Here is an 8054-nt window from a genome sequence, read left to right on the forward strand (position 1 = left end):
TTCCAGTCCTCCTGCCAGGATGTTTATTCAGACCTGCTCAAATCTATTGGAAAGACAGGGTCAGTTTTAAATTCCCCAGGCTTGGACAGTCTATGTCATCCTGGATTCCACTAATGGGAGCAAATCCTGGGGATTCATGGTGTGTCCCTGGCTTAGGAAGGGATCCGAAACCATTGGATCCCTGGGACTTGGCTGCTGTGTCTGACAAGGAAACAGCCAGTGCTGTGTACTGGTGGATAAGGCTTGTACAGACAGAGATTGATGCTCAGAGAAGTTTAACTGTTAATATTCTCTCACCATAACCCCAAAATTGGCAGCTAAGCAAAACCAATGCGTTTCCCTCTTTCAGTAAGGACAGCAGCAAACTGGGCAGGACACTGATGAGTTGAGGTTGAAATAAATCACATTTTTAATTCCTTTATCAATGAAAACATCTAACCAGCCTAATACCTTTTTTTTTATAGGGCAGTTGCTTTTGCATATAATTTCAGGGGCGTCAGTGAAAGGCTTGTGATTTACACTGGTGTTAGCTAGAGGCAGTTCTGGTGCAGATAGTCAAACACAGACTGATCATTTCTAAATATGTCCTCTCATTGCATGCCCAGTTTCTAATGGCTTAGTGGGAGCTTTAAATCCAAGAAAAATACAAGAAGACATTTTCTGGTTTATTAGAATGATTTTCAGATTTACAGATCAATTCCTTGGAGAATGAGTGTCAGAAACATGTCTAAGATGCCCAGTGAGTGCACATGGCCAACTGTTCCTGGAATGTGTCTGCATTGAAGAGGGTCACACATGTTAGAAACACTAAAGGCAATTGTGAACAAACAAGCTGGAGTGCAGCAGTTTGTCTGGGATTGCTGCACAGTGCTCAATGCATGTTAATTTACCCCAACTCTCAGTCTATTATCTTAAAAATTGATATAGTCAGTAGTTTTTTGCTGTAGAAAGTTTTATTACTCACTGACTTCAACAAAACCAGTATTTTACCTAATTACAAGAAAGTACAGTTAATTAGTGAAAAATTGAGTCTAATCTACTAAAATAATAATTGAATGTGAGCAGAAACAATGGAAAACACATTTTTAAGGGACTGAGGGTGTTTATCAGAGCCCTCCAACTCTATAGCATCTTACAAATCATTTCCAAGCCAAAAGTGATGGAATGACTGCCTGGCAGCTACCTCTGTAGCTTTAGTGATTTTTCTGGGTGGATGCATGTCTATATCACAAAAACACTGATGGAAGTGGCAGTAATTAGATTGGACAAATCCACAGATTACATGTCAGGCTTCAGGTACCGCTTTTTGGGCCAAAATGCACTGTTGCTGAGACAGTATTTGTTCTGTAAATCAGAAGAGAATTATCAACCATCTCACATTTCATGATGATGGACACAACACAAAAGCCTGGGTAGACATGAACACACAGCATGAAGAGCAATCAAACAAACAGAACATATCTCCCTCTCAAAAGAGTGAGCCAGAAAACAAGATCTGAGTTATCAGATACCCTAATTAATGGACCTCTCTTTGGGAAGCTATTTGGATAAACAAAAGTAATGAGAAAAACCATAGGAGTTTATAATCCATATGCAATATTCAGAAGATGCAGTTTAATGTAAGGGGGTGTAAGAGTTTACATTTTGGAGAAATTCACAGCAAGGAGAGGTACAACATAATGGTCATTTAAGGGGAGAAGAAAAAGCTCCTATTGGCCAGAGCAAAGAACAGATTAACTGAGTTTTAGGCACAATGCAGCTTGGAAAAAAGTGTTCTTTATAGAATACTTGAGAGTAGAAATGCAGGAGGGAGACAGGAGTTACATATTGTCAGGCTGCATCACATCAGTAATACCCTCCTGGGGTACTGGAGTTCCACTTACAGGTTAGAGTGTTTGGGAAAAGAAAGGCAAGAAAAAGTAACTAAAATTACTCAAGGCTGTAAGAATTGAATCTTTATCAAATCAAAGCTTCAAATTGGGGCAGAAAATCAGGTATGTCTACTTTCCCAGACTCTCCTGAAGCTACAGATATAAGCCTTCCCGTGTTTTCAGGGGAGATAACAGCAGAGGATGGACAGATCTGTTTGCCTTTGTGTTTACTTAGAGGCCCTCTCAGCCTCTCACTACTCATCTGGCTTATGGCACAGGCAGTTACATTTGGGGTAGTCTTTGTGCCATTGCCTCACACACTGCTGGGCCTGTCCTTGTGCTGCTCCTGATCCAAACCTGACCTCATCCAAGAAAAAGAGGGAAGATGGTTTGTGTGATGATGCAGGAACTGGTATGGCCTGGCCATAGGGACCATATTCACTGTATTCCCCAGGTTGAATTTCATCCTGTACCTAGCTGAGGCTGTGTTTGATACCAGCTGGATTTATTCTTGATATCATTGTCTGCTAGAGTGACTTGGGGTTTCTAAGATACCGCGAGAGCAAGTTATATGTCCCTTGGTTTTACAGTGGGGTTGGGACTTGGGAAAGCTCAGTTGTACCCCTGTTTGTGGCATTGCTTTGCTAACCAGGTTTGGGTGATTTACTTAATTCTTCTGTCCAGGATGAGTAGAAAGGGGATGTGATTGCATTGCTGTATTGTTGTGAATGTAACTGTGAAATACTGCACGTTCTTGAATATCATCCTTTTTCAGATATCAGCCGACTGTTACTGGCTCTTAGGGAGAGGAGCATGTGATTTGACAGATACACTTCCCTCACGAGAAGAGTCAAGCTGTTTAGAGAATGAAGGTACTCCTAAAATTGCCACTTGCTCAAACCCCAGATGCACTTTTGTTCTTCAATTTTATCAACAGGAATTTGAAAACCTGGAATAAACTCAGCAGGCAAGTTAAGAGAAAGGAGGTTCAAAGGAGTTATCTCTGACCTAATTGTCTACAAACACTTTTGATACATGTCTTTTGGATTAGAGAGCAGAAGAGAGCTTATGTTAGGTACATGTTCATCCTAACAGATAGCTAATATGGCTCAGTTGTGTTTCCATCAGATTTCAAAAGAGAATTTCGATGAAATTTTAATGCCTTCTCCTTTCTACCTGGTACAGTTGTGGAGAAGTCTATAATTTTTTTTGTTTGACTCTTTAAATATGCTAATCTAGTCTTTTTTTAAGTTAATGCAGGGAGAGAGAAGTATACAAATTAATTAGACCCTTCCCTTCCCTTCCCTTCCCTTCCCTTCCCTTCCCTTCCCTTCCCTTCCCTTCCCTTCCCTTCCCTTCCCTTCCCTTCCCTTCCCTTCCCTTCCCTTCCCTTCCCTTCCCTTCCCTTCCCTTCCCTTCCCTTCCCTTCCCTTCCCTTCCCTTCCCTTCCCTTCCCTTCCCTTCCCTTCCCTTCCCTTCCCTTCCCTTCCCTTCCCTTCCCTTCCCTTCCCTTCCCTTCCCTTCCCTTCCCTTCCCTTCCCTTCCCTTCCCTTCCCTTCCCTTCCCTTCCTACACACTCCTACACAAACATTTTACAAATACCTTAGGTTATAGATTTATTTGCTCTTAAATAAAGTCTGTCATTTAATATCATACATTTGGAATGAAAAATATCTACTGAAAACCAAGCCCAAGGTGAACCATTTAGAAAACATCTAGAGGTTGCCTGACATCATATTGAGTTCAGTGGAAGAAGAGCTGGTGGAGAAGGTTTCATTTGTTTTTGCATGCCCCTTTAGAGAATCCCTAATGAGTTAAAGATTTGGATATTGAACATCAAAACAGAATCCTTTCAACTTTAAATCATTTTCTCTTGCCAGTGACCACAGAACTGTACTTTGGGACTAATGGCTCCATTCCACCACTAGATACGCAGTTTTGCTGTGATGGAGGTTGGCTCCAACAATCAAGTTGTCATTTAAAGAGCAGAAAGATGTCCTGAAAAAAAATGATAGTCCATGTGCAGCGTGAAAGTGATCGATATAACTAACAAAAGGCCCCATCCTGGGTCTGTTTGAAAGATGAGGAACAATGTATTCTGCAGGGAGTGAACTGGTTTTGTCTTCTATCTGTCTCTTGATAGTAGTAAAGAGAGGTGAGACGTGGTCACTGTTAAATGCTGTTATCCTTTAAGGGCATTTGTATTTTCTTCTATAGATTTTTCTTTTGCAGGAGTCACATGTTTATGTTCAACTTGCTCCTCTGTTTCCATGCCATAAGTCAAACTGGCCAGCTAAGAGAAATGAACCCCAAGCTTGCTTGAGGAGCAGGTTAATACCTCTGGCTTGATGGGTGCTGGCAATATGTTGTACTTTCTTCTCTGTGTAGCAGAGTAGGGTTGGTGTCCCCTCATCAGAGCCCACTTTGCTTTGAGCAATTTTTCTAAGGGATAGCAAAAGGCAGCCTGTGTTTGGAGTATAGTCAGTGGAAAGGTGAAACGTGTGTGCAGCAAATAAGGCATTGGGAAAAGTAGGTCAGGGCTGGTCATGACAAAACCACTTGTTTAAAAAAATGTGCAGGATTACCAGGTTTTGAACAGATCAGTCCTGCGTGAAACATGTAACTCGGCTGGGAAGCTTTGTTTATCACAGATCTCAGGAGCCTCTCAAAGCACCTGTGTTTACTAGCAGATGCCCAGCCACTGACAGGATGAGGCTTTAATGAAGTTTAGGAGGAGGAGACTGCTACTAAATAGGAGACTGAATTTATTCAGAGCAAATAAAGCCTTGGTTTAAGAAGTATAATGTGTTCAGCTAATTCAACTTATTCACACTAGCAGAAATTTTTAACATTCCAATAACCTGTTGTGATACTGGGAAAAAATATTTTTTAGGTGGTTCCAAGAAGCCTTTCAGATTCAAGTTTGACCTAAGTATAGCACTCAGAATGCCAGATTTGTCTTTAAGGATTTTATTATTTTTCCCTTCATTGCTATAGGCTACACTGTGCTGCAGTAGGGGTGTGTTTTCTGAAACAGATATTCAAAAAGAAACCATATTGGAATACACAGTACAAGCACTGAACACTTTTCCAAAAAGATAGGCACAGAAGTCAAGAAAAGTGGAATTATGCTCGATTCAAAGCATCATGCCTGATTATCGGGCAAAGAAAAGAAAGATAACAGCGCAGCATGATCAGTAACAGATGAGGATTTTGGCTGTGTAAATGTTATTTTCCTATCAGGATCACACTGTCTCCATTCTGAGCCCAGAGCACGTGCACTGGCTGTCTTCTCAGACCGTCCTTTTCAAAGGGGCAGCTCAGCTTTGGGTCCATGGGTCAGATGCAAGCTGAGGAGATCCATCCAAAGGTTTGTGTGCCTGCAGCCTCCTGAGAAGTAACAACCTGCTATTCCTCACCAGTGTTTTGTGAAAGAAGCACGATTTGCTGCACAGCAGAGCTTATCACCCAGATTTTGACAAAGCTAGTCACAATAGCTTGGCACTTTTAATTGATCTTTATGGAAATCCTGGCAGCTAAGTTTGCCTGTCTGTCTTTTAACTGTGCTGTACTTTAGGGAAATACTGAATCATGGAAAAGCAAACATACTCTCCCCTTCAAGGACATGGACACTGGAAAGCAGGAGGGGAATTAAGAGGGCATATAGTGGATTGTTGAGAATTTTCTGCTGGAAAAATTTCCAAGGAAAAATATTCATCTCCTAAAAACAGGCACTTGGTAGAAAAATTTCAGATTTGGAAAGAGCATTTTGGTTTTCACTGGGAAAATGGGCGTGTTGGTTCTGCCATTCCTAGCCAGATGAATCTTACCAGCTGTGCTCTCTGCCTATAGGACTTTATCAGAGGCTCACTGTGGAGCACCAAAATAGTTCAGTTCTGCACTATCTTGGCCCTTCTCCTGCTCAGTTCTCTCTGGAATCTAGGCAAGTGGGGTAAGACTGCCATAACCTGCATTCCCACACTTTAAATCAGGCCTACACTCACCTGTTTGTGCAACATCACCTTATCTTGCAGTGTACTTCAATGGGCAGAGCTGGAATGCATCAGAATTGGGTTCAGTTTCCTACTCTGACCTGGGCTCCACAGAAAATGCTAAAGAAATCAAGTAGCCTGAAGGCATAAAATAGGGATAATAATAATTTCCTTCATTACAGGTAAGGGTCTCAGGATAACTATGGTAGAGACTATGAATAACCATATATGACCAAAAATGGAGCATATCAAAACACAGATATGTATTGTCATCAGATAGGGGAACAGATTCAGAGACAAGAGCTTGAAAACTGCCTACCCATGCTGTAGTCATTAAAGCCATCCTGAAGGCAGGCAAGGGCAAAATTAGATGTGCTCCTGATGCTTTGGCTTTTTATGCCTCCTGCATTTGAAACAAGTTGTGGAAGCTACAAGGCACCAGAAGCAGTGTTCTTTGCCCAGTATGACCAGAACAATCCTGCTCCATGTTGTCTGTGCCAAGAAGGAAAGGTCAGATCTGACCTGTGACCCTTTTCTAATGTCGGTGGCAGGTGCCCATGGGAAAAATTAACAGCTTAAAAGATACTCCTTGTTGAAAAACGTTCCTCTGAGGAGAGGAATATGGAAGTGCAGAGCAGAATATGGAAGTGAGGGAGAAAGCTTCAGTGTTGGGGAAAGACACCCTTCCTACATTGAGCAGACTGTAATATTAAAACATTTCTTTTTACATTAGTGAAAAAAATCTAGAGTAATGTGTAAAAGTAAAGCCTGCCAAATATTGAGGCCAACTGATTTCAACACAGAAACGAAGTTGCAAGTTCTCATGTCTCAAGGGCTTTGTATATTTTTTATTTTAGCACAATGTGTTAAAAGGTGGCTTTGGTACAATAGAGTACAAGTTTTAAAAAGTCTGAAAATGGAATAGACTTGTAGACTGTTCAAGTGTCCTCAAAATATTTTACTGCAAAATCTGGAACCAGACATGATATTCAAACACAAAATACCAACCACTTAGAGCATCATACCTCAAAAGTCATTAAAGGATCGTATCTTTGTATCAAGGATAAATTTAGGAGATAGGCTAAGCTTTACTGAAATTGTTGGTTACAAATATGTCCTGTTTGTCTTCATAAAAGATAAAACTGGCAAGATTTGATTACAGTTAAATTGATTAAATTAAGTTAATCATTTCTCTTAACTAAGGTGTAGAATCTAATAGAAAACAGTTTGGACTCTTTCCTTCCGTATATCTCTGGACAATCTCTGTCCAAATTAATTTCTATTAATTCAGATAATATTCTTTATAATATTGTTTACTTTTTTCCAATTTTGTCAAAAGCAGGAATTTATTTGGCAAAAGTATTGACATTTCTAACTTACCACACCTAACAAGCAAGTAGTATAAGAGCCAAAAGTCTTGAAAATATGCATTGAGCATTCTGTCCTTTGCTCATACAGTGCTTCAAACAGGATTATTTTCATCCTTCCTCTTGTGTAGGAATTGGGAGAGCTTGTCCAAAACGTTTCAAAAATGTATATGTTAAGTATGAGATCAAAACAAAAGTAGAAACTAGAATGGGAAAGTGGCAGAAAATCATGTAGCAAACACTTTGTCATTTTTGTTTGATTTATGCCCTTGCATTTGCATGGCAACATTTTCAGCTGAATCCTGCACCATTAATGTCAGTGAACTTCTATCATTAATGGTCAATAACTTGTTAGAATCTAGATCTGATTTTTATAAATTGCTCTTCAGTTCTGTATCTGCTCTTTTCCCCTGTTCCATAGCTATTTCTTTGTTGGTCTGTTTGTTTACGTTGAGACCTGCAGTTACAGATCAAAGTTTGCAACTTGATCTCAGCAATGTCTGGAGCTAATTAAAACCTAGTTGTAGAGGCAGGTTGCTGAATAATAGCAGTTTTGAAAGGATGTAATAAGAGTTCTAGTTGTATAAAAATTAGTTCTATCAAGAAAAGAGAGCTCTCAGCAGGGAAAAATACCCGCATAGTACAGTACTAATAATTCCTAAGGGTGCCTCTGCTGGGTTGTTTTTTTCATTCATTTCTTCTTGTCTGAGAGCTCCACCTAATGGAATCAAAAGGAAGGTATCAACATTTCAGATTTTCCACTAAAATCCTTTTTACTTTCATGCTGGTGTCTGCATGTCGCCAGGGAGTGTGGGAAGAGGTGC

This window comes from Melospiza georgiana, chromosome 2, assembly GCF_028018845.1.
Source record: "Melospiza georgiana isolate bMelGeo1 chromosome 2, bMelGeo1.pri, whole genome shotgun sequence".
Classification (NCBI taxonomy): Eukaryota; Metazoa; Chordata; class Aves; order Passeriformes; family Passerellidae; genus Melospiza; species Melospiza georgiana.